The following is a 27,691-nucleotide window of genomic DNA, read 5'->3' as shown; positions in this document are numbered from 1 at the left end:
CGCGACAAAATGCATGCAAAATGCAAGTTTTGTGCACAAAACAGTGCGATGAGGTGCGCAAGATATCGCGACAAAATGCATGCAAAATGCAAGTTTTGTGCACAAAACCGTGCGATGAAGTGCGCAAGATATCGCGACAAAATGCATGCAAAATGCAAGTTTTGTGCACAAAACAGTGCGATGAGGTGCGCAAGATATCGCGACAAAATGCATGCAAAATGTAAGTAATGTGCACAAAACAGTGCGATGAGGTGCGCAAGATATCGCGACAAAATTCATGCAAAATGCAAGTTTTGGGCACAAAACAGTGCGATGAGGTGCGCAAGATATCGCGACAAAATGCATGCAAAATGCAAGTTTTGTGCACAAAACAGTGCGATGAGGTGCGCAAGATATCGCGACAAAATGCATGCAAAATGCAAGTTTTGTGCACAAACCAGTGCGATGAGGTGCGCAAGATATCGCGTCAAAATGCATGCAAAATGCAAGTTTTGTGCACAAAACAGTGCGATGGGGTGCGCAAGATATCGCGACAAAATGCATGCAAAATGCAAGTTTTGTGCACAAAACAGTGCGATGAGGTGCGCAAGATATCGCGACAAAATGCATGCAAAATGCAAGTAATGTGCACAAAACAGTGGGATGAGGTGCGCAAGATATCGCGACAAAATGCATGCAAAATGCAAGTTTTGTGCACAAAACAGTGCGATGAGGAGCGCAAGATATCGCGACAAAATGCATGCAAAATGCAAGTAATGTGCACAAAACAGTGCGATGAGGTGCGCAAGATATCGCGACAAAATGCATGCAAAATGCAAGTAATGTGCACAAAACAGTGCGATGAGGTGCGCAAGATATCGCGACAAAATGCATGCAAAATGCAAGTAATGTGCACAAAACAGTGCGATGAGGTGCGCAAGATATCGCGACAAAATGCATGCAAAATGCAAGTTTTGTGCACCAAACAGTGCGATGAGGTACGCAAGATATCGCGACAAAATGCATGCAAAATGCAAGTTTTGTGCACAAAACAGTGCGATGAGGTGCGCAAGATATCGCGACAAAATGCATGCAAAATGCAGGTAATGTGCACAAAACAGTGCGATGAGGTGCGCAAGATATCGCGACGAAATGCATGCAAAATGCAAGTTTTGTGCACAAAACTGTGCGATGAGGTGCGCAAGATATCGCGACAAAATGCATGCAAAATGCAAGTAATGTGCACAAAACAGTGGGATGAGGTGCGCAAGATATCGCGACAAAATGCATGCAAAATGCAAGTTTTGTGCACAAAACAGTGCGATGAGGTGCGCAAGATATCGCGACAAAATGCATGCAAAATGCAAGTTTTGTGCACAAAATAGTGCGATGAGGTGCTCAAGATATCGCGACAAAATGCATGCAAAATGCAAGTTTTGTGCACAAAACAGTGCGATGAGGTGCGCAAGATATCGCGTCAAAATGCATGCAAAATGCAAGTTTTGTGCACAAAACCGTGCGATGAGGTGCACAAGATATCGCGACAAAATGCATGCAAAATGCAAGTAATGTGCACAAAACAGTGGGATGAGGTGCGCAAGATATCGCGACAAAATGCATGCAAAATGCAAGTTTTGTGCACAAAACAGTGGGATGAGGTGCGCAAGATATCGCGACAAAATGCATGCAAAATGCAAGTTTTGTGCACAAAACAGTGCGATGAGGTGCGCAAGATATCGCGACAAAATGCATGCAAAATGCAAGTAATGTGCGCAAAACAATGCGATGAGGTGCGCAAGATATCACGACAAAATTCATGCAAAATGCAAGTTTTGGGCACAAAACAGTGCGATGAGGTGCGCAAGATATCGCGACAAAATGCATGCAAAATGCAAGTAATGTGCACAAAACAGTGGGATGAGGTGCGCAAGACATCGCGACAAAATGCATGCAAAATGCAAGTTTTGTGCACAAAACAGTGCGATGAGGTGCGCAAGATATCGCGACAAAATGCATGCAAAATGCAAGTAATGTGCACAAAACAGTGCGATGAGGTGCGCAAGATCTCGCGACAAAATGCATGCAAAATGCAAGTAATGTGCACAAAACAGTGCGATGAGGGGCGCAAGATATCGCGACAAAATGCATGCAAAATGCAAGTTTTGTGCACAAAACAGTGCGATGAGGTGCGCAAGATATCGCGACAAAATGCATGCAAAATGCAAGTAATGTGCACAAAACAGTGCGATGAGGTGCGCAAGATATCGCGACGAAATGCATGCAAAATGAAAGTTTTGTGCACAAAACTGTGCGATGAGGTGCGCAAGATATCGCGACAAAATGCATGCAAAATGCAAGTAATGTGCACAAAACAGTGGGATGAGGTGCGCAAGATATCGCGACAAAATGCATTCAAAATGCAAGTTTTGTGCACAAAACAGTGCGATGAGGTGCGCAAGATATCGCGACAAAATGCATGCAAAATGCAAGTTTTGTGCACAAAATAGTGCGATGAGGTGCTCAAGATATCGCGACAAAATTCATGCAAAATGCAAGTAATGTGCACAAAACAGTGCGATGAGGTGCGCAAGATATCGCGACAAAATGCATGCAAAATGCAAGTTTTGTGCACAAAACAGTGCGATGAGGTGCGCAAGATATCGCGACAAAATGCATGCAAAATGCAAGTAATGTGCACAAAACAGTGGGATGAGGTGCGCAAGATATCGCGACAAAATGCATGCAAAATGCAAGTTTTGTGCACAAAACAGTGCGATGAGGTGCGCAAGATATCGCGACAAAATGCATGCAAAATGCAAGTAATGTGCACAAAACAGTGCGATGAGGTGCGCAACATATCGCGACAAAATGCATGCAAAATGCAAGTAATGTGCACAAAACAGTGCGATGAGGTGCGCAAGATATCGCGACAAAATGCATGCAAAATGCAAGTAATGTGCACAAAACAGTGCGATGAGGTGCGCAAGATAACGTGACACAATTCATGCAAAATGCAAGTTTTGTGCACAAAACAGTGCGATGAGGTGCGCAAGATATCGCGACAAAATGCATGCAAAATGCAAGTTTTGTGCACAAAACAGTGCGATGAGGTGCGCAAGATATCGCGTCAAAATGCATGCAAAATGCAAGTTTTGTGCACAAAACAGTGCGATGAGGTGCGCAAGATATCGCGACAAAATGCATGCAAAATGCAAGTTTTGTGCACAAAACAGTGCGATGAGGTGCGCAAGATATCGCGACAAAATGCATGCAAAATGCAAGTTTTGTGCACAAAACAGTGGGATGAGGTGCGCAAGACATCGCGACAAAATGCATGCAAAATGCAAGTTTTGCGCACAAAACAGTGCGATGAGGTGCGCAAGATATCGCGACAAAATGCATGCAAAATGCAAGTTTTGTGCACCAAACAGTGCGATGAGGTGCGCAAGATATCGCGACAAAATGCATGCAAAATGCAAGTAATGTGCACAAAACAGTGCGATGAGGTGCGCAAGATATCGCGACAAAATGCATGCAAAATGCAAGTTTTGTGCACAAAACAGTGCGATGAGGTGCGCAAGATATCGCGACAAAATGCATGCAAAATGCAAGTAATGTGCACAAAACAGTGGGATGAGGTGCGCAAGATATCGCGACAAAATGCATGCAAAATGCAAGTAATGTGCACAAAACAGTGCGATGAGGTGCGCAAGATAACGTGACAAAATTCATGCAAAATGCAAGTTTTGTGCACAAAACAGTGCGATGAGGTGCGCAAGATATCGCGACAAAATGCATGCAAAATGCAAGTTTTGTGCACAAAACAGTGCGATGAGGTGCGTAAGATATCGCGTCAAAATGCATGCAAAATGCAAGTTTTGTGCGCAAAATGCAAGTTTTGTGCACAAAACAGTGCGATGAGGTGCGCAAGATATCGCGACAAAATGCATGCAAAATGCAAGTTTTGTGCACAAAACAGTGCGATGAGGTGCGCAAGATATCGCGACAAAATGCATGCAAAATGCAAGTAATGTGCACAAAACAGTGGGATGAGGTGCGCAAGACATCGCGACAAAATGCATGCAAAATGCAAGTTTTGTGCACCAAACAGTGCGATGAGGTGCGCAAGATATCGCGACAAAATGCATGCAAAATGCAAGTAATGTGCACAAAACAGTGCGATGAGGTGCGCAAGATATCGCGACAAAATGCATGCAAAATGCAAGTTTTGTGCACAAAACAGTGCGATGAGGTGCGCAAGATATCGCGACAAAATGCATGCAAAATGCAAGTTTTGTGCACAAAACAGTGCGATGAGGTGCTCAAGATATCGCAACAAAATGCATGCAAAATGCAAGTAATGTGCACAAAACAGTGGGATGAGGTGCGCAAGATATCGCGACAAAATGCATGCAAAATGCAAGTTTTCTGCACAAAACAGTGCGATGAGGTGCGCAAGATATCGCGACAAAATGCATGCAAAATGCAAGTAATGTGCACAAAACAGTGCGATGAGGTGCGCAAGATATCGCGACAAAATTCATGCAAAATGCAAGTTTTGTGCACAAAACAGTGCGATGAGGTGCGCAAGATATCGCGACAAAATGCATGCAAAATGCAAGTTTTGTGCACAAAACAGTGCGATGAGGTGCGCAAGATATCGCGTCAAAATGCATGCAAAATGCAAGTTTTGTGCACAAAACAGTGCGATGAGGTGCGCAAGATATCGCGACAAAATGCATGCAAAATGCAAGTTTTGTGCACAAAACAGTGCGATGAGGTGCGCAAGATATCGCGACAAAATGCATGCAAAATGCAAGTAATGTGCACAAAACAGTGGGATGAGGTGCGCAAGATATCGCGACAAAATGCATGCAAAATGTAAGATTTGTGCACAAAACAGTGCGATGAGGTGCGCAAGATATCGCGACAAAATGCATGCAAAATGCAAGTTTTGTGCACCAAACAGTGCGATGAGGTGCGCAAGATATCGCGACAAAATGCATGCAAAATGCAAGTTTTGTGGACAAAACACTGCGATGAGGTGCGCAAGATATCGCGACAAAATGCATGCAAAATGCAAGTAATGTGCACAAAACAGTGCGATGAGGTGCGCAAGATATCGTGACAAAATGCATGCAAAATGCAAGTAATGTGCACAAAACAGTGCGATGAGGTGCCCAAGATATCGCGACAAAATGCATGCAAAATGCAAGTAATGTGCACAAAACAGTGGGATGAGGTGCGCAAGATATCGCGACAAAATGCATGCAAAATGCAAGTTTTGTGCACAAAACAGTGCGATCAGGTGCGCAAGATATCGCGACAAAATGCATGAAATATGCAAGTAATGTGCACAAAACAGTGGGATGAGGTGCGCAAGATATCGCGACAAAATGCATGCAAAATGCAAGTAATGTGCACAAAACAGTGCGATGAGGTGCGCAAGATATCGCGACAAAATGCATGCAAATTGCAAGTTTTGTGCACAAAACTGTGCGATGAGGTGCGCAAGATATCGCGAAAAAATGCATGCAAAATGCAAGTAATGTGCACAAAACAGTGCGATGAGGTGCGCAAGATATCGCGACAAAATTTATGCAAAATGCAAGTTTTGTGCACAAAACAGTGCGATGAGGTGCGAAAGATATCGCGACAAAATGCATGCAAAATGCAAGTTTTGTGCACAAAACAGTGCGATGAGGTGCGCAAGATATCGCGTCAAAATGCATGCAAAATGCAAGTTTTGTGCACAAAACAGTGCGATGAGGTGCGCAAGATATCGCGATAAAATGCATGCAAAATGCAAGCATTGTGCACAAAACAGTGCGATGAGGTGCGCAAGATATCGCGACAAAATGCATGCAAAATGCAAGCAATGTGCACAAAACAGTGCGATGAGGTGCGCAAGATATCGCGACAAAATGCATGCAAAATGCAAGTAATGTGCACAAAACAGTGCGATGAGGTGCGCAAGATATCGCGACAAAATTCATGCAAAATGCAGGTTTTGTGCACAAAACAGTGCGATGAGGTGCGCAAGATATCGCGACAAAATGTTTGCAAAATGCAAGTTTTGTGCACAAAACAGTGCGATGAGGTGCGCAAGATATCCCGACAAAATGCATGCAAAATGCAAGTTTTGTGCACAAAACAGTGCGATGAGGTGCGCAACATATCGCGACGAAATGCATGCAAAATGCAAGTAATGTGCACGAAACAGTGCGATGAGGTGCCCAAGATATCGCGACAAAATGCATGCAAAATGCAAGTTTTGTGCACAAAACAGTGCGATGAGGTGCGCAAGATATCGCGACAAAATGCATGCAAAATGCAAGTTTTGTGCACAAAACAGTGCGATGAGGTGCGCAAGATATCGCGACAAAATGCATGCAAAATGCAAGTAATGTGCACAAAACAGTGCGATGAGGTGCGCAAGATATCGCGACAAAATGCATGCAAAATGCAAATAATGTGCACAAAACAGTGCGATGAGGTGCGCAAGATATCGCGACAAAATGCATGCAAAATGCAAGTTTTGTGCACAAAACAGTGCGATGAGGTGCGCAAGATATCGCGTCAAAATGCATGCAAAATGCAAGTTTTGTGCACAAAACAGTGCGATGAGGTGCGCAAGATATCGCGACAAAATGCATGCAAAATGCAAGTTTTGTGCACAAAACAGTGCGATGAGGTGCGCAAGATATCGCGACAAAATGCATGCAAAATGCAAGTAATGTGCACAAAACAGTGGGATGAGGTGCGCAAGATATCGCGACAAAATGCATGCAAAATGCAAGTTTTGTGCACAAAACAGTGCGATGAGGTGCGCAAGATATCGCGACAAAATGCATGCAAAATGCAAGTAATGTGCACCAAACAGTGCGATGAGGTGCGCAAGATATCGCGACAAAATGCATTTAAAATGCAAGTAATGTGCACAAAACAGTGCGATGAGGTGCGCAAGATATCGCGACAAAATGCATGCAAAATGCAAGTAATGTGCACAAAACAGTGCGATGAGGTGCGCAAGATATCGCGACAAAATGCATGCAAAATGCAAGTTTTGTGCACAAAACAGTGCGATGAGGTGCGCAAGATATCGCGGCAAAATGCATGCAAAATGCAAGTTTTGTGCACAAAACAGTGCGATGAGGTGCGCAAGATATCGCGACAAAATGCATGCAAAATGCAAGTTTTGTGCACAAAACAGTGCGATGAGGTGCTCAAGATATCGCCACAAAATGCATGCAAAATGCAAGTAATGTGCACAAAACAGTGGGATGAGGTGCGCAAGATATCGCGACAAAATGCATGCAAAATGCAGGTTTTGTGCACAAAACAGTGCGATGAGGTGCGCAAGATATCGCGACAAAATGCATGCAAAATGCAAGTAATGTGCACAAAACAGTGCGATGAGGTACGCAAGATATCGCGACAAAATGCATGCAAAATGCAAGTAATGTGCACAAAACAGTGCGATGAGGTGCGCAAGATATCGCGACAAAATGCATGCAAAATGCAAGTAATGTGCACAAAACAGTGCGATGAGGTGCGCAAGATATCGCGACAAAATGCATGCAAAATGCAAGTAATGTGCACAAAACAGTGCGATGAGGTGCGCAAGATATCGCGACAAAATGCATGCAAAATGCAAGTAATGTGCACAAAACAGTGGGATGAGGTGCGCAAGATATCGCGACAAAATGCATGCAAAATGCAAGTTTTGTGCACAAAACAGTGCGATGAGGTGCGCAAGATATCGCGACAAAATGCATGCAAAATGCAAGTTTTGTGCACCAAACAGTGCGATGAGGTGCGCAAGATATCGCGACAAAATGCATGCAAAATGTAAGTAATGTGCACAAAACAGTGCGATGAGGTGCGCAAGATATCGCGACAAAATGCATGCAAAATGCAAGTTTTGTGCACAAAACAGTGCGATGAGGTGCTCAAGATATCGCAACAAAATGCATGCAAAATGCAAGTAATGTGCACAAAACAGTGGGATGAGGTGCGCAAGATATCGCGACAAAATGCATGCAAAATGCAAGTTTTGTGCACAAAACAGTGCGATGAGGTGCGCAAGATATCGCGACAAAATGCATGCAAAATGCAAGTAATGTGCACAAAACAGTGCGATGAGGTGCGCAAGATATCGCGACAAAATGCATGCAAAATGCAAGTAATGTGCACAAAACAGTGCGATGAGGTGCGCAAGATATCGCGACAAAATTCATGCAAAATGCAAGTTTTGTGCACAAAACAGTGCGATGAGGTGCGCAAGATATCGCGACAAAATGCATGCAAAATGCAAGTTTTGTGCACAAAACAGTGCGATGAGGTGCGCAAGATATCGCGTCAAAATGCATGCAAAATGCAAGTTTTGTGCACAAAACAGTGCGATGAGGTGCGCAAGATATCGCGACAAAATGCATGCAAAATGCAAGTTTTGTGCACAAAACAGTGCGATGAGGTGCGCAAGATATCGCGACAAAATGCATGCAAAATGCAAGTAATGTGCAAAAAACAGTGGGATGAGGTGCGCAAGATATCGCGACAAAATGCATGCAAAATGCAAGTTTTGTGCACAAAACAGTGCGATGAGGTGCGCAAGATATCGCGACAAAATGCATGCAAAATGCAAGTTTTGTGCACCAAACAGTGCGATGAGGTGCGCAAGATATCGCGACAAAATGCATGCAAAATGCAAGTTTTGTGGACAAAACACTGCGATGAGGTGCGCAAGATATCGCGACAAAATGCAAGTAATGTGCACAAAACAGTGCGATGAGGTGCGCAAGATATCGCGACAAAATGCATGCAAAATGCAAGTAATGTGCACAAAACAGTGCGATGAGGTGCGCAAGATATCGCGACAAAATACATGCAAAATGCAAGTAATGTGCACAAAACAGTGGGATGAGGTGCGCAAGATATCGCGACAAAATGCATGCAAAATGCAAGTTTTCTGCACAAAACAGTGCGATGAGGTGCGCAAGATATCGCGACAAAATGCATGCAAAATGCAAGTAATGTGCACAAAACAGTGGGATGAGGTGCGCAAGATATCGCGACAAAATGCAAGTAATGTGCACAAAACAGTGCGATGAGGTGCGCAAGATATCGCGACAAAATGCATGCAAATTGCAAGTTTTGTGCACAAAATAGTGCGATGAGGTGCGCAAGATTTCGCGAAAAAATGCATGCAAAATGCAAGTAATGTGCACAAAACAGTGCGATGAGGTGCGCAAGATATCGCGACAAAATTTATGCAAAATGCAAGTTTTGTGCACAAAACAGTGCGATGAGGTGCGCAAGATATCGCGTCAAAATGCATGCAAAATGCAAGTTTTGTGCACAAAACAGTGCGATGAGGTGCGCAAGATATCGCGACAAAATGCATGCAAAATGCAAGTTTTGTGCACAAAACAGTGCGATGAGGTGCGCAAGATATCGCGACAAAATGCATGCAAAATGCAAGTTTTGTGCACAAAACAGTGGGATGAGGTGCGCAAGACATCGCGACAAAATGCATGCAAAATGCAAGTTTTGTGCACAAAACAGTGCGATGAGGTGCGCAAGATATCGCGACAAAATGCATGCAAAATGCAAGTTTTGTGCACCAAACAGTGCGATGAGGTGCGCAAGATATCGCGACAAAATGCATGCAAAATGCAAGTAATGTGCACAAAACAGTGCGATGAGGTGCGCAAGATATCGCGACAAAATGCATGCAAAATGCAAGTTTTGTGCACAAAACAGTGCGATGAGGTGCGCAAGATATCGCGACAAAATGCATGCAAAATGCAAGTTTTGTGCACAAAACAGTGGGATGAGGTGCGCAAGATATCGCGACAAAATGCATGCAAAATGCAAGTAATGTGCACAAAACAGTGCGATGAGGTGCGCAAGATAACGTGACAAAATTCATGCAAAATGCAAGTTTTGTGCACAAAACAGTGCGATGAGGTGCGCAAGATATCGCGACAAAATGCATGCAAAATGCAAGTTTTGTGCACAAAACAGTGCGATGAGGTGCGCAAGATATCGCGTCAAAATGCATGCAAAATGCAAGTTTTGTGCACAAAACAGTGCGATGAGGTGCGCAAGATATCGCGACAAAATGCATGCAAAATGCAAGTTTTGTGCACAAAACAGTGCGATGAGGTGCGCAAGATATCGCGACAAAATGCATGCAAAATGCAAGTAATGTGCACAAAACAGTGGGATGAGGTGCGCAAGACATCGCGACAAAATGCATGCAAAATGCAAGTTTTGTGCACCAAACAGTGCGATGAGGTGCGCAAGATATCGCGACAAAATGCATGCAAAATGCAAGTAATGTGCACAAAACAGTGCGATGAGGTGCGCAAGATATCGCGACAAAATGCATGCAAAATGCAAGTTTTGTGCACAAAACAGTGCGATGAGGTGCGCAAGATATCGCGACAAAATGCATGCAAAATGCAAGTTTTGTGCACAAAACAGTGCGATGAGGTGCTCAAGATATCGCAACAAAATGCATGCAAAATGCAAGTAATGTGCACAAAACAGTGGGATGAGGTGCGCAAGATATCGCGACAAAATGCATGCAAAATGCAAGTTTTCTGCACAAAACAGTGCGATGAGGTGCGCAAGATATCGCGACAAAATGCATGCAAAATGCAAGTAATGTGCACAAAACAATGCGATGAGGTGCGCAAGATATCGCGACAAAATTCATGCAAAATGCAAGTTTTGTGCACAAAACAGTGCGATGAGGTGCGCAAGATATCGCGACAAAATGCATGCAAAATGCAAGTTTTGTGCACAAAACAGTGCGATGAGGTGCGCAAGATATCGCGTCAAAATGCATGAAAAATGCAAGTTTTGTGCACAAAACAGTGCGATGAGGTGCGCAAGATATCGCGACAAAATGCATGCAAAATGCAAGTTTTGTGCACAAAACAGTGCGATGAGGTGCGCAAGATATCGCGACAAAATGCATGCAAAATGCAAGTAATGTGCACAAAACAGTGGGATGAGGTGCGCAAGATATCGCGACAAAATGCATGCAAAATGTAAGATTTGTGCACAAAACAGTGCGATGAGGTGCGCAAGATATCGCGACAAAATGCATGCAAAATGCAAGTTTTGTGCACCAAACAGTGCGATGAGGTGCGCAAGATATCGCGACAAAATGCATGCAAAATGCAAGTTTTGTGGACAAAACACTGCGATGAGGTGCGCAAGATATCGCGACAAAATGCATGCAAAATGCAAGTAATGTGCACAAAACAGTGCGATGAGGTGCGCAAGATATCGTGACAAAATGCATGCAAAATGCAAGGAATGTGCACAAAACAGTGCGATGAGGAGCGCAAGATATCGCGACAAAATGCATGCAAAATGCAAGTAATGTGCACAAAACAGTGGGATGAGGTGCGCAAGATATCGCGACAAAATGCATGCAAAATGCAAGTTTTGTGCACAAAACAGTGCGATCAGGTGCGCAAGATATCGCGACAAAATGCATGCAAAATGCAAGTAATGTGCACAAAACAGTGGGATGAGGTGCGCAAGATATCGCGACAAAATGCATGCAAAATGCAAGTAATGTGCACAAAACAGTGCGATGAGGTGCGCAAGATATCGCGACAAAATGCATGCAAATTGCAAGTTTTGTGCACAAAACTGTGCGATGAGGTGCGCAAGATATCGCGAAAAAATGCATGCAAAATGCAAGTAATGTGCACAAAACAGTGCGATGAGGTGCGCAAGATATCGCGACAAAATTTATGCAAAATGCAAGTTTTGTGCACAAAACAGTGCGATGAGGTGCGAAAGATATCGCGACAAAATGCATGCAAAATGCAAGTTTTGTGCACAAAACAGTGCGATGAGGTGCGCAAGATATCGCGTCAAAATGCATGCAAAATGCAAGTTTTGTGCACAAAACAGTGCGATGAGGTGCGCAAGATATCGCGACAAAATGCATGCAAAATGCAAGTTTTGTGCACAAAACAGTGCGATGAGGTGCGCAAGATATCGCGACAAAATGCATGCAAAATGCAAGCAATGTGCACAAAACAGTGCGATGAGGTGCGCAAGATATCGCGACAAAATGCATGCAAAATGCAAGTAATGTGCACAAAACAGTGCGATGAGGTGCGCAAGATATCGCGACAAAATGCATGCAAAATGCAAATAATGTGCACAAAACAGTGCGATGAGGTGCGCAAGATATCGCGACAAAATGCATGCAAAATGCAAGTTTTGTGCACAAAACAGTGCGATGAGGTGCGCAAGATATCGCGTCAAAATGCATGCAAAATGCAAGTTTTGTGCACAAAACAGTGCGAGGAGGTGCGCAACATATCGCGACGAAATGCATGCAAAATGCAAGTAATGTGCACGAAACAGTGCGATGAGGTGCCCAAGATATCGCGACAAAATGCATGCAAAATGCAAGTTTTGTGCACAAAACAGTGCGATGAGGTGCGCAAGATATCGCGACAAAATGCATGCAAAATGCAAGTTTTGTGCACAAAACAGTGCGATGAGGTGCGCAAGATATCGCGACAAAATGCATGCAAAATGCAAGTAATGTGCACAAAACAGTGCGATGAGGTGCGCAAGATATCGCGACAAAATGCATGCAAAATGCAAATAATGTGCACAAAACAGTGCGATGAGGTGCGCAAGATATCGCGACTAAATGCATGCAAAATGCAAGTTTTGTGCACAAAACAGTGCGATGAGGTGCGCAAGATATCGCGTCAAAATGCATGCAAAATGCAAGTTTTGTGCACAAAACAGTGCGATGAGGTGCGCAAGATATCGCCACAAAATGCATGCAAAATGCAAGTTTTGTGCACCAAACAGTGCGATGAGGTGCGCAAGATATCGCGACAAAATGCATGCAAAATGCAAGTTTTGTGCACAAAACAGTGCGATGAGGTGCGCAAGATATCGCGACAAAATGCATGCAAAATGCAAGTAATGTGCACAAAACAGTGCGATGAGGTACGCAAGATATCGCGACAAAATGCATGCAAAATGCAAGTAATGTGCACAAAACAGTGCGATGAGGTGCGCAAGATATCGCGACAAAATGCATGCAAAATGCAAGTAATGTGCACAAAACAGTGCGATGAGGTGCGCAAGATATCGCGACAAAATGCATGCAAAATGCAAGTAATGTGCACAAAACAGTGCGATGAGGTGCGCAAGATATCGCGACAAAATGCATGCAAAATGCAAGTAATGTGCACAAAACAGTGGGATGAGGTGCGCAAGATATCGCGACAAAATGCATGCAAAATGCAAGTTTTGTGCACAAAACAGTGCGATGAGGTGCGCAAGATATCGCGACAAAATGCATGCAAAATGCAAGTTTTGTGCACCAAACAGTGCGATGAGGTGCGCAAGATATCGCGACAAAATGCATGCAAAATGCAAGTTTTGTGCACAAAACAGTGCGATGAGGTGCGCAAGATATCGCGTCAAAATGCATGCAAAATGCAAGTTTTGTGCACAAAACAGTGCGATGAGGTGCGCAAGATATCTCGACAAAATGCATGCAAAATGCAAGTTTTGTACACAAAACAGTGCGATGAGGTGCGCAAGATATCGCGACAAAATGCATGCAAAATGCAAGTAATGTGCACAAAACAGTGGGATGAGGTGCGCAAGATATCGCGACAAAATGCATGCAAAATGCAAGTTTTGTGCACAAAACAGTGCGATGAGGTGCGCAAGATATCGCGACAAAATGCATGCAAAATGCAAGTAATGTGCACCAAACAGTGCGATGAGGTGCGCAAGATATCGCGACAAAATGCATGCAAAATGCAAGTAATGTGCACAAAACAGTGCGATGAGGTGCGCAAGATATCGCGACAAAATGCATGCAAAATGCAAGTAATGTGCACAAAACAGTGCGATGAGGTGCGCAAGATATCGCGACAAAATGCATGCAAAATGCAAGTTTTGTGCACAAAACAGTGCGATGAGGTGCGCAAGATATCGCGACAAAATGCATGAAAAATGCAAGTTTTGTGCACAAAACAGTGCGATGAGGTGCGCAAGATATCGCGACAAAATGCATGCAAAATGCAAGTAATGTGCACAAAACAGTGGGATGAGGTGCGCAAGATATCGCGACAAAATGCATGCAAAATGCAAGTTTTGTGCACAAAACAGTGCGATGAGGTGCGCAAGATATCGCGACAAAATGCATGCAAAATGCAAGTAATGTGCACAAAACAGTGCGATGAGGTCCGCAAGATATCGCGACAAAATGCATGCAAAATGCAAGTTTTGTGCACAAAACAGTGCGATGAGGTGCGCAAGATATCGCGACAAAATGCATGCAAAATGCAAGTTTTGTGCACAAAACAGTGCGATGAGGTGCGCAACATATCGCGACAAAATGCATGCAAAATGCAAGTAATGTGCACAAAACAGTGGGATGAGGAGCGCAAGATATCGCGACAAAATGCATGCAAAATGCAAGTTTTGTGCACAAAACAGTGCGATGAGGTGCGCAAGATATCGCGACAAAATGCATGCAAAATGCAAGTAATGTGCACCAAACAGTGCGATGAGGTGCGCAAGATATCGCGACAAAATGCATGCAAAATGCAAGTTTTGTGCACAAAACAGTGCGATGAGGTGCGCAAGATATCGCGTCAAAATGCATGCAAAATGCAAGTTTTGTGCACAAAACAGTGCGATGAGGTGCGCAAGATATCTCGACAAAATGCATGCAAAATGCAAGTTTTGTACACAAAACAGTGCGATGAGGTGCGCAAGATATCGCGACAAAATGCATGCAAAATGCAAGTAATGTGCACAAAACAGTGGGATGAGGTGCGCAAGATATCGCGACAAAATGCATGCAAAATGCAAGTTTTGTGCACAAAACAGTGCGATGAGGTGCGCAAGATATCGCGACAAAATGCATGCAAAATGCAAGTAATGTGCACCAAACAGTGCGATGAGGTGCGCAAGATATCGCGACAAAATGCATGCAAAATGCAAGTAATGTGCACAAAACAGTGCGATGAGGTGCGCAAGATATCGCGACAAAATGCATGCAAAATGCAAGTAATGTGCACAAAACAGTGCGATGAGGTGCGCAAGATATCGCGACAAAATGCATGCAAAATGCAAGTTTTGTGCACAAAACAGTGCGATGAGGTGCGCAAGATATCGCGACAAAATGCATGCAAAATGCAAGTTTTGTGCACAAAACAGTGCGATGAGGTGCGCAAGATATCGCGACAAAATGCATGCAAAATGCAAGTAATGTGCACAAAACAGTGGGATGAGGTGCGCAAGATATCGCGACAAAATGCATGCAAAATGCAAGTTTTGTGCACAAAACAGTGCGATGAGGTGCGCAAGATATCGCGACAAAATGCATGCAAAATGCAAGTAATGTGCACAAAACAGTGCGATGAGGTCCGCAAGATATCGCGACAAAATGCATGCAAAATGCAAGTAATGTGCACAAAACAGTGCGATGAGGTGCGCAAGATATCGCGACAAAATGCATGCAAAATGCAAGTAATGTGCACAAAACAGTGCGATGAGGTGCGCAAGATATCGCGACAAAATGCATGCAAAATGCAAGTAATGTGCACAAAACAGTGCGATGAGTTGCGCAAGATATCGCGACAAAATGCATGCAAAATGCAAGTAATGTGCACAAAACAGTGGGATGAGGTGCGCAAGATATCGCGACAAAATGCATGCAAAATGCAAGTTTTGTGCACAAAACCGTGCGATGAGGTGCGCAAGATATCGCGACAAAATGCATGCAAAATGCAAGTTTTGTGCACCAAACAGTGCGATGAGGTGCGCAAGATATCGCGACAAAATGCATGCAAAATGCAAGTAATGTGCACAAAACAGTGCGATGTGGTGCGCAAGATATCGCGACAAAATGCATGCAAAATGCAAGTTTTGTGCACCAAACAGTGCGATGAGGTGCGCAAGATATCGCGACAAAATGCATGCAAAATGGAAGTAATGTGCACAAAACAGTGCGATGAGGTGCGCAAGATATCGCGACAAAATGCATGCAAAATGCAAGTTTTGTGTACAAAACAGTGCGACGAGGTGCGCAAGATATCGCGTCAAGATGCATGCAAAATGCAAGTTTTGTGCACAAAACAGTGCGATGAGGTGCGCAAGATATCGCGACAAAATGCATGCAAAATGCAAGTAATGTGCACAAAACAGTGCGATGTGGTGCGCAAGATATCGCGACAAAATGCATGCAAAATGCAAGTTTTGTGCACCAAACAGTGCGATGAGGTGCGCAAGATATCGCGACAAAATGCATGCAAAATGCAAGTTTTGTGCACAAAACACTGCGATGAGGTGCGCAAGATATCGCGACAAAATGCATGCAAAATGCAAGTTTTGTGCACCAAATAGTGCGACGAGGTGCGCAAGATATCGCGACAAAATGCATGCAAAATGCAAGTAATGTGCACAAAACAGTGCGATGAGGTGCGCAAGATATCGCGACAAAATGCATCCAAAATGCAAGTAATGTGCACAAAACAGTGCGATGAGGTGCGCAAGATATCGCGACAAAATGCATGCAAAATGCAAGTTTTGTGCCCCAAACAGTGCGATGAGGTGCGCAAGATATCGCGACAAAATGCAAGTTTTGTGCACAAAACAGTGCGATGAGGTGCGCAAGATATCGCGACAAAATGCATGCAAAATGCAATTTTTGTGCACAAAACAGTGCGATGAGGTGCGCGAGATATCGCGTCAAAATGCATGCAAAATGCAAGTTTTGTGCACAAAACAGTGCGATGAGGTGCGCAAGATATCGCGACAAAATGCAAGTTTTGTGCACAAAACAGTGCGATGAGGTGCGCAAGATATCGCGACAAAATGCATGCAAAATGCAATTTTTGTGCACAAAACAGTGCGATGAGGTGCGCGAGATATCGCGACAAAATGCATGCAAAATGCAAGTTTTGTGCACAAAACAGTGCGATGAGGTGCGCAAGATATCGCGACAAAATGCATGCAAAATGCAATTTTTGTGCACAAAACAGTGCGATGAGGTGCGCGAGATATCGCGTCAAAATGCATGCAAAATGCAAGTTCTGTGCACAAAACAGTGCGATGAGGTGCGCAAGATATCGCGACAAAATGCAAGTTTTGTGCACAAAACAGTGCGATGAGGTGCGCAAGATATCGCGACAAAATGCATGCAAAATGCAAGTAATGTGCACAAAACAGTGCGATGAGGTGCGCAAGATATCACGACAAAATGCATGCAAAATGCAAGTTTTGTGCACAAAACAGTGCGATGAGGTGCGCAAGATATCGCGACAAAATGCAAGTTTTGTGCACAAAACATTGCGATGAGGTGCGCAAGATATCGCGACAAAATGCATGAAAAATGCAAGTAATGTGCACAAAACAGTGCGATGAGGTGCGCAAGATATCGCGACAAAATGCATGCAAAATGCAAGTAATGCGCACAAAACAGTGCGATGAGGCGCGCAAGATATCGCGACAAAATGCATGCAAAATGCAATTAATGTGCACAAAACAGTGCGATGAGGTGCGCGAGATATCGCGTCAAAATGCATGCAAAATGCAAGTTTTGTGCACAAAACAGTGCGATGAGGTGCGCAAGATATCGCGACAAAATGCAAGTTTTGTGCACAAAACAGTGCGATGAGGTGCGCAAGATATCGCGACAAAATGCATGCAAAATGCAAGTAATGTGCACAAAACAGTGCGATGAGGTGCGCAAGATATCGCGACAAAATGCATGCAAAATGCAAGTTTTGTGCACAAAACAGTGCGATGAGGTGCGCAAGATATCGCGACAAAATGCAAGTTTTGTGCACAAAACATTGCGATGGGGTGCGCAAGATATCGCGACAAAATGCATGAAAAATGCAAGTAATGTGCACAAAACAGTGCGATGAGGTGCACAAGATATCGCGACAAAATGCATGCAAAATGCAAGTTTTGTGCACAAAACCATGCGATGAGGTGCGCAAGATATCGCGACAAAATGAATGCAAAATGCAAGTTTTGTGCACAGAACAGTGCGATGAGGTGCGCAAGATATCGCGACAAAATACATGCAAAATGCAAGTTTTGTGCACAAAACATTGCGATGAGGTGCGCAAGATATCGCGACAAAATGCATGCAAAATGCAAGTTTTGTGCACAGAACAGTGCGATGAGGTGCGCAAGATATCGCGACAAAATACATGCAAAATGTAAGTTTTGTGCACAAAACAGTGCGATGAGGTGCGCAAGATATCGCGACAAAATGCATGCAAAATGCAAGTAATGTGCAAAAAACAGTGCAATGAGGTGCGCAAGATATCGCGACAAAATGCATGCAAAATGCAAGTTATGTGCACAAAACAGTGCGATGAGGTGCGCAAGATATCGCGACAAAATGCATGCAAAATGCAAGTTTTGTGCCCCAAACAGTGCGATGAGGTGCGCAAGATATCGCGACAAAATGCATGCAAAATGCAAGTTTTGTGCACAAAACAGTGCGATGAGGTGCGCAAGATATCGCGACAAAATGCATGCAAAATGCAATTTTTGTGCACAAAACAGTGCGATGAGGTGCGCGAGATATCGCGTCAAAATGCATGCAAAATGCAAGTTTTGTGCACAAAACAGTGCGAGGAGGTGCGCAAGATATCGCGACAAAATGCATGCAAAATGCAAGTTTTGTGTACAAAACTGTGCGACGAGGTGCGCAAGATATCGCGTCAAAATGCATGCAAAATGCAAGTTTTGTGCACAAAACAGTGCGATGAGGTGCGCAAGATATCGCGACAAAATGCATGCAAAATGCAAGTAATGTGCACCAAACAGTGCGATGAGGTGCGCAAGATATCGCGACAAAATGCGTGCAAAATGCAAGTTTTGTGCACAAAACACTGCGATAAGGTGCGCAAGATATCGCGACAAAATGCATGCAAAATGCAAGTAGTGTGCACAAAACAGTGCGATGAGGTGCGCAAGATATCGCGACAAAATGCATGCAAAATGCAAGTTTTGTGCACAAAATAGTGCGATGAGGTGCGCAAGATATCGCGACAAAGTGCATGCAAAATGCATGTTTTGTGCACAAAACAGTGTGATGAGGTGCGCAAGATATCGCGACAAAATGCATGCAAAATGCAAGTAATGTGCACAAAACAGTGCGATGTGGTGCGCAAGATATCGCGACAAAATGCATGCAAAATGCAAGTTTTGTGCACCAAACAGTGCGATGAGGTGCGCAAGATATCGCGACAAAATGCATGCAAAATGCAAGTTTTGTGCACAAAACACTGCGATGAGGTGCGCAAGATATCGCGACAAAATGCATGCAAAATGCAAGTTTTGTGCACCAAATAGTGCGACGAGGTGCGCAAGATATCGCGACAAAATGCATGCAAAATGCAAGTAATGTGCACAAAACAGTGCGATGAGGTGCGCAAGATATCGCGACAAAATGCATGCAAAATGCAAGTAATGTGCACAAAACAGTGCGATGAGGTGCGCAAGATATCGCGACAAAATGCATGCAAAATGCAAGTTTTGTGCACCAAACAGTGCGATGAGGTGCGCAAGATATCGCGACAAAATGCATGCAAAATGCAAGTTTTGTGCACAAAACACTGCGATGAGGTGCGCAAGATATCGCGACAAAATGCATGCAAAATGCAATTTTTGTGCACAAAACAGTGCGATGAGGTGCGCAAGATATCGCGTCAAAATGCATGCAAAATGCAAGTTTTGTGCACAAAACAGTGCGATGAGGTGCGTAAGATATCGAGACAAAATGCAAGTTTTGTGCACAAAACAGTGCGATGAGGTGCGCAAGATATCGCGACAAAATGCATGCAAAATGCAAGTAATGTGCACAAAACAGTGCGATGAGGTGCGCAAGATATCGCGACAAAATGCATGCAAAATGCAAGTTTTGTGCACAAAACTGTGCGATGAGGTGCGCAAGATATCGCGACAAAATGCAAGTTTTGTGCACAAAACATTGCGATGAGGTGCGCAAGATATCGCGACAAAATGCATGAAAAATGCAAGTAATGTGCACAAAACAGTGCGATGAGGTGCACAAGATATCACGACAAAATGCATGCAAAATGCAAGTTTTGTGCACAAAACCATGCGATGAGGTGCGCAAGATATCGCGACAAAATGAATGCAAAATGCAAGTTTTGTGCACAGAACAGTGCGATGAGGTGCGCAAGATATCGCGACAAAATACATGCAAAATGCAAGTTTTGTGCACAAAACATAGCGATGAGGTGCGCAAGATATCGCGACAAAATGCATGCAAAATGCAAGTTTTGTGCACAGAACAGTGCGATGAGGTGCGCAAGATATCGCGACAAAATACATGCAAAATGTAAGTTTTGTGCACAAAACAGTGCGATGAGGTGCGCAAGATATCGCGACAAAATGCATGCAAAATGCAAGTAATGTGCAAAAAATAGTGCAATGAGGTGCGCAAGATATCGCGACAAAATGCATGCAAAATGCAAGTTTTGTGCACCAAACAGTGCGATGAGGTGCGCAAGATATCGCGACAAAATGCATGCAAAATGCAAGTTTTGTGCACAAAACACTGCGATAAGGTGCGCAAGATATCGCGACAAAATGCATGCAAAATGCAAGTTTTGTGGACAAAACAGTGCGATGAGGTGCGCAAGATATCGCGTCAAAATGCATGCAAAATGCAAGTAATGTGCACAAAACAGTGCGATGTGGTGCGCAAGATATCGCGACAAAATGCATGCAAAATGCAAGTTTTGTGCACCAAACAGTGCGATGAGGTGCGCAAGATATCGCGACAAAATGCATGCAAAATGCAAGTTTTGTGCACAAAACACTGCGATGAGGTGCGCAAGATATCGCGACAAAATGCATGCAAAATGCAAGTTTTGTGCACCAAACAGTGCGACGAGGTGCGCAAGATATCGCGACAAAATGCATGCAAAATGCAAGTAATGTGCACAAAACAGTGCGATGAGGTGCGCAAGATATCGCGACAAAATGCATGCAAAATGCAAGTAATGTGCACAAAACAGTGCGATGAGGTGCGCAAGATATCGCGACAAAATGCATGCAAAATGCAAGTTTTGTGCCCCAAACAGTGCGATGAGGTGCGCAAGATATCGCGACAAAATGCATGCAAAATGCAAGTTTTGTGCACAAAACAGTGCGATGAGGTGCGCAAGATATCGCGACAAAATGCATGCAAAATGCAATTTTTGTGCACAAAACAGTGCGATGAGGTGCGCGAGATATCGCGTCAAAATGCATGCAAAATGCAAGTTTTGTGCACAAAACAGTGCGAGGAGGTGCGCAAGATATCGCGACAAAATGCATGCAAAATGCAAGTTTTGTGTACAAAACTGTGCGACGAGGTGCGCAAGATATCGCGTCAAAATGCATGCAAAATGCAAGTTTTGTGCACAAAACAGTGCGATGAGGTGCGCAAGATATCGCGACAAAATGCATGCAAAATGCAAGTAATGTGCACAAAACAGTGCGATGTGGTGCGCAAGATATCGCGACAAAATGCATGCAAAATGCAAGTTTTGTGCACCAAACAGTGCGATGAGGTGCGCAAGATATCGCGACAAAATGCATGCAAAATGCAAGTAATGTGCACAAAACAGTGCGATGAGGTGCGCAAGATATCGCGACAAAATGCATGCAAAATGCAAGTTTTGTGTACAAAACAGTGCGACGAGGTGCGCAAGATATCGCGTCAAGATGCATGCAAAATGCAAGTTTTGTGCACAAAACAGTGCGATGAGGTGCGCAAGATATCGCGACAAAATGCATGCAAAATGCAAGTAATGTGCACAAAACAGTGCGATGTGGTGCGCAAGATATCGCGACAAAATGCATGCAAAATGCAAGTTTTGTGCACCAAACAGTGCGATGAGGTGCGCAAGATATCGCGACAAAATGCATGCAAAATGCAAGTTTTGTGCATAAAACACTGCGATGAGGTGCGCAAGATATCGCGACAAAATGCATGCAAAATGCAAGTTTTGTGCACCAAATAGTGCGACGAGGTGCGCAAGATATCGCGACAAAATGCATGCAAAATGCAAGTAATGTGCACAAAAACAGTGCGATGAGGTGCGCAAGATATCGCGACAAAATGCATCCAAAATGCAAGTAATGTGCACAAAACAGTGCGATGAGGTGCGCAAGATATCGCGACAAAATGCATGCAAAATGCAAGTTTTGTGCCCCAAACAGTGCGATGAGGTGCGCAAGATATCGCGACAAAATGCATGCAAAATGCAAGTTTTGTGCACAAAACAGTGCGATGAGGTGCGCAAGATATCGCGACAAAATGCATGCAAAATGCAATTTTTGTGCACAAAACAGTGCGATGAGGTGCGCGAGATATCGCGTCAAAATGCATGCAAAATGCAAGTTTTGTGCACAAAACAGTGCGATGAGGTGCGCAAGATATCGCGACAAAATGCAAGTTTTGTGCACAAAACAGTGCGATGAGGTGCGCAAGATATCGCGACAAAATGCATGCAAAATGCAAGTAATGTGCACAAAACAGTGCGATGAGGTGCGCAAGATATCACGACAAAATGCATGCAAAATGCAAGTTTTGTGCACAAAACAGTGCGATGAGGTGCGCAAGATATCGCGACAAAATGCAAGTTTTGTGCACAAAACATTGCGATGAGGTGCGCAAGATATCGCGACAAAATGCATGAAAAATGCAAGTAATGTGCACAAAACAGTGCGATGAGGTGCACAAGATATCGCGACAAAATGCATGCAAAATGCAAGTTTTGTGCACAAAACCATGCGATGAGGTGCGCAAGATATCGCGACAAAATGAATGCAAAATGCAAGTTTTGTGCACAGAACAGTGCGATGAGGTGCGCAAGATATCGCGACAAAATACATGCAAAATGCAAGTTTTGTGCACAAAACATTGCGATGAGGTGCGCAAGATATCGCGACAAAATGCATGCAAAATGCAAGTTTTGTGCACAGAACAGTGCGATGAGGTGCGCAAGATATCGCGACAAAATACATGCAAAATGTAAGTTTTGTGCACAAAACAGTGCGATGAGGTGCGCAAGATATCGCGACAAAATGCATGCAAAATGCAAGTAATGTGCAAAAAATAGTGCAATGAGGTGCGCAAGATATCGCGACAAAATGCATGCAAAATGCAAGTTTTGTGCACCAAACAGTGCGATGAGGTGCGCAAGATATCGCGACAAAATGCATGCAAAATGCAAGTTTTGTGCACAAAACACTGCGATAAGGTGCGCAAGATATCGCGACAAAATGCATGCAAAATGCAAGTAGTGTGCACAAAACAGTGCGATGAGGTGCGCAAGATATCGCGACAAAATGCATGCAAAATGCAAGTTTTGTGCACAAAACAGTGCGATGAGGTGCGCAAGATATCGCGACAAAATGCATGCAAAATGCAACTAATGTGCACAAAACAATGCGATGAGGTGCGCAAGATATCGCGACGAAATGCATGCAAAATGCAAGTTTTGTGCACAAAACAGTGCGATGAGGTGCGCAAGATATCGCGACAAAATGCATGCAAAATGCAAGTAATGTGCACAAAACAGTGGGATGAGGTGCGCAAGATATCGCGACAAAATGCATGCAAAATGCAAGTTTTGTGCACAAAACAGTGCGATGAGGTGCGCAAGATATCCCGACCAAATGCATGCAAAATGCAAGTTTTGTGCACAAAACAGTGCGATGAGGTGCGCAAGATATCGCGACAAAATGCATGCAAAATGCAAGTAATGCGCACAAAACAGTGCGATGAGGTGCGCAAGATATCGCGACAAAATGCATGCAAAATGCAATTAATGTGCACAAAACAGTGCGATGAGGTGCGCGAGATATCGCGTCAAAATGCATGCAAAATGCAAGTTTTGTGCACAAAACAGTGCGATGAGGTGCGCAAGATATCGCGACAAAATGCAAGTTTTGTGCACAAAACAGTGCGATGAGGTGCGCAAGATATCGCGACAAAATGCATGCAAAATGCAAGTAATGTGCACAAAACAGTGCGATGAGGTGCGCAAGATATCGCGACAAAATGCATGCAAAATGCAAGTTTTGTGCACAAAACAGTGCGATGAGGTGCGCAAGATATCGCGACAAAATGCAAGTTTTGTGCACAAAACATTGCGATGGGGTGCGCAAGATATCGCGACAAAATGCATGAAAAATGCAAGTAATGTGCACAAAACAGTGCGATGAGGTGCACAAGATATCGCGACAAAATGCATGCAAAATGCAAGTTTTGTGCACAAAACCATGCGATGAGGTGCGCAAGATATCGCGACAAAATGAATGCAAAATGCAAGTTTTGTGCACAGAACAGTGCGATGAGGTGCGCAAGATATCGCGACAAAATACATGCAAAATGCAAGTTTTGTGCACAAAACATTGCGATGAGGTGCGCAAGATATCGCGACAAAATGCATGCAAAATGCAAGTTTTGTGCACAGAACAGTGCGATGAGGTGCGCAAGATATCGCGACAAAATACATGCAAAATGTAAGTTTTGTGCACAAAACAGTGCGATGAGGTGCGCAAGATATCGCGACAAAATGCATGCAAAATGCAAGTAATGTGCACAAAACAGTGCAATGAGGTGCGCAAGATATCGCGACAAAATGCATGCAAAATGCAAGTTTTGCGCACCAAACAGTGCGATGAGGTGCGCAAGATATCGCGACAAAATGCGTGCAAAATGCAAGTTTTGTGCACAAAACACTGCGATAAGGTGCGCAAGATATCGCGACAAAATGCATGCAAAATGCAAGTAGTGTGCACAAAACAGTGCGATGAGGTGCGCAAGATATCGCGACAAAGTGCATGCAAAATGCATGTTTTGTGCACAAAACAGTGGGATGAGGTGCGCAAGATATCGCGACAAAATGCATGCAAAATGCAAGTAATGTGCACAAAACAGTGCGATGTGGTGCGCAAGATATCGCGACAAAATGCATGCAAAATGCAAGTTTTGGGCACCAAACAGTGCGATGAGGTGCGCAAGATATCGCGACAAAATGCATGCAAAATGCAAGTTTTGTGCACAAAACACTGCGATGAGGTGCGCAAGATATCGCGACAAAATGCATGCAAAATGCAAGTTTTGTGCACCAAATAGTGCGACGAGGTGCGCAAGATATCGCGACAAAATGCATGCAAAATGCAAGTAATGTGCACAAAACAGTGCGATGAGGTGCGCAAGATATCGCGACAAAATGCATGCAAAATGCAAGTAATGTGCACAAAACAGTGCGATGAGGTGCGCAAGATATCGCGACAAAATGCATGCAAAATGCAAGTTTTGTGCACCAAACAGTGCGATGAGGTGCGCAAGATATCGCGACAAAATGCATGCAAAATGCAAGTTTTGTGCACAAAACACTGCGATGAGGTGCGCAAGATATCGCGACAAAATGCATGCAAAATGCAATTTTTGTGCACAAAACAGTGCGATGAGGTGCGCAAGATATCGCGTCAAAATGCATGCAAAATGCAAGTTTTGTGCACAAAACAGTGCGATGAGGTGCGTAAGATATCGAGACAAAATGCAAGTTTTGTGCACAAAACAGTGCGATGAGGTGCGCAAGATATCGCGACAAAATGCATGCAAAATGCAAGTAATGTGCACAAAACAGTGCGATGAGGTGCGCAAGATATCGCGACAAAATGCATGCAAAATGCAAGTTTTGTGCACAAAACTGTGCGATGAGGTGCGCAAGATATCGCGACAAAATGCAAGTTTTGTGCACAAAACATTGCGATGAGGTGCGCAAGATATCGCGACAAAATGCATGAAAAATGCAAGTAATGTGCACAAAACAGTGCGATGAGGTGCACAAGATATCGCGACAAAATGCATGCAAAATGCAAGTTTTGTGCACAAAACCATGCGATGAGGTGCGCAAGATATCGCGACAAAATGAATGCAAAATGCAAGTTTTGTGCACAGAACAGTGCGATGAGGTGCGCAAGATATCGCGACAAAATACATGCAAAATGCAAGTTTTGTGCACAAAACATTGCGATGAGGTGCGCAAGATATCGCGACAAAATGCATGCAAAATGCAAGTTTTGTGCACAGAACAGTGCGATGAGGTGCGCAAGATATCGCGACAAAATACATGCAAAATGTAAGTTTTGTGCACAAAACAGTGCGATGAGGTGCGCAAGATATCGCGACAAAATGCATGCAAAATGCAAGTAATGTGCAAAAAATAGTGCAATGAGGTGCGCAAGATATCGCGACAAAATGCATGCAAAATGCAAGTTTTGTGCACCAAATAGTGCGATGAGGTGCGCAAGATATCGCGACAAAATGCATGCAAAATGCAAGTTTTGTGCACAAAACACTGCGATAAGGTGCGCAAGATATCGCGACAAAATGCATGCAAAATGCAAGTAGTGTGCACAAAACAGTGCGATGAGGTGCGCAAGATATCGCGACAAAATGCATGCAAAATGCAAGTTTTGTGCACAAAACAGTGCGATGAGGTGCGCAAGATATCGCGACAAAATGCATGCAAAATGCAACTAATGTGCACAAAACAATGCGATGAGGTGCGCAAGATATCGCGACGAAATGCATGCAAAATGCAAGTTTTGTGCACAAAACAGTGCGATGAGGTGCGCAAGATATCGCGACAAAATGCATGCAAAATGCAAGTAATGTGCACAAAACAGTGGGATGAGGTGCGCAAGATATCGCGACAAAATGAATGCAAAATGCAAGTTTTGTGCACAAAACAGTGCGATGAGGTGCGCAAGATATCCCGACAAAATGCATGCAAAATGCAAGTTTTGTGCACAAAACAGTGCGATGAGGTGCGCAAGATATCGCGACAAAATGCATGCAAAATGCAAGTAATGTGCACAAAACAGTGCGATGAGGTGCGCAAGATATCGCGACAAAATGCATGCAAAATGCAATTAATGTGCACAAAACAGTGCGATGAGGTGCGCAAGATATCGCGACAAAATGCATGCAAAATGCAAGTTTTTTGCACAAAACAGTGCGATGAGGTGCGCAAGATATCGCGACAAAATGCATGCAAAATGCAAGTAATGTGCACAAAACAGTGCGATGAGGTGCGCAAGATATCGCGACAAAATGCATGCAAAATGCAAGTTTTGTGCACAAAACAGTGCGATGAGGTGCGCAAGATATCGCGACAAAATGCATGCAAAATGCAAGTAATGTGCACAAAACAGTGCGATGAGGTGCGCAAGATATCGCGACAAAATGCATGCAAAATGCAAGTAATGTGCACAAAACAGTGCGAAGAGGTGCGCAAGATATCGCGACAAAATGCATGCAAAATGCAAGTAATGTGCACAAAACAGTGCGATGAGGTGCGCAAGATATCGCGACAAAATGCATGCAAAATGCAAGTAATGTGCACAAAACAGTGCGATGAGGTGCGCAAGATATCGCGACAAAATGCATGCAAAATGCAAGTTTTGTGCACCAAACAGTGCGATGAGGTGCGCAAGGTATCGCGACAAAATGCATGCAAAATGCAAGTAATGTGCACAAAACAGTGCGATGAGGTGCGCAAGATATCGCGACAAAATGCATGCCAAAATGCAAGTTTTGTGGACAAAACAGTGGGATGAGGTGCGC

Source organism: Camellia sinensis, chromosome 13 (genome assembly GCF_055761805.1).
Source record: "Camellia sinensis isolate YWXY chromosome 13, ASM5576180v1, whole genome shotgun sequence".
NCBI lineage: Eukaryota > Viridiplantae > Streptophyta > Magnoliopsida > Ericales > Theaceae > Camellia > Camellia sinensis.
Note: the sequence above shows the minus strand (reverse complement) of the source record.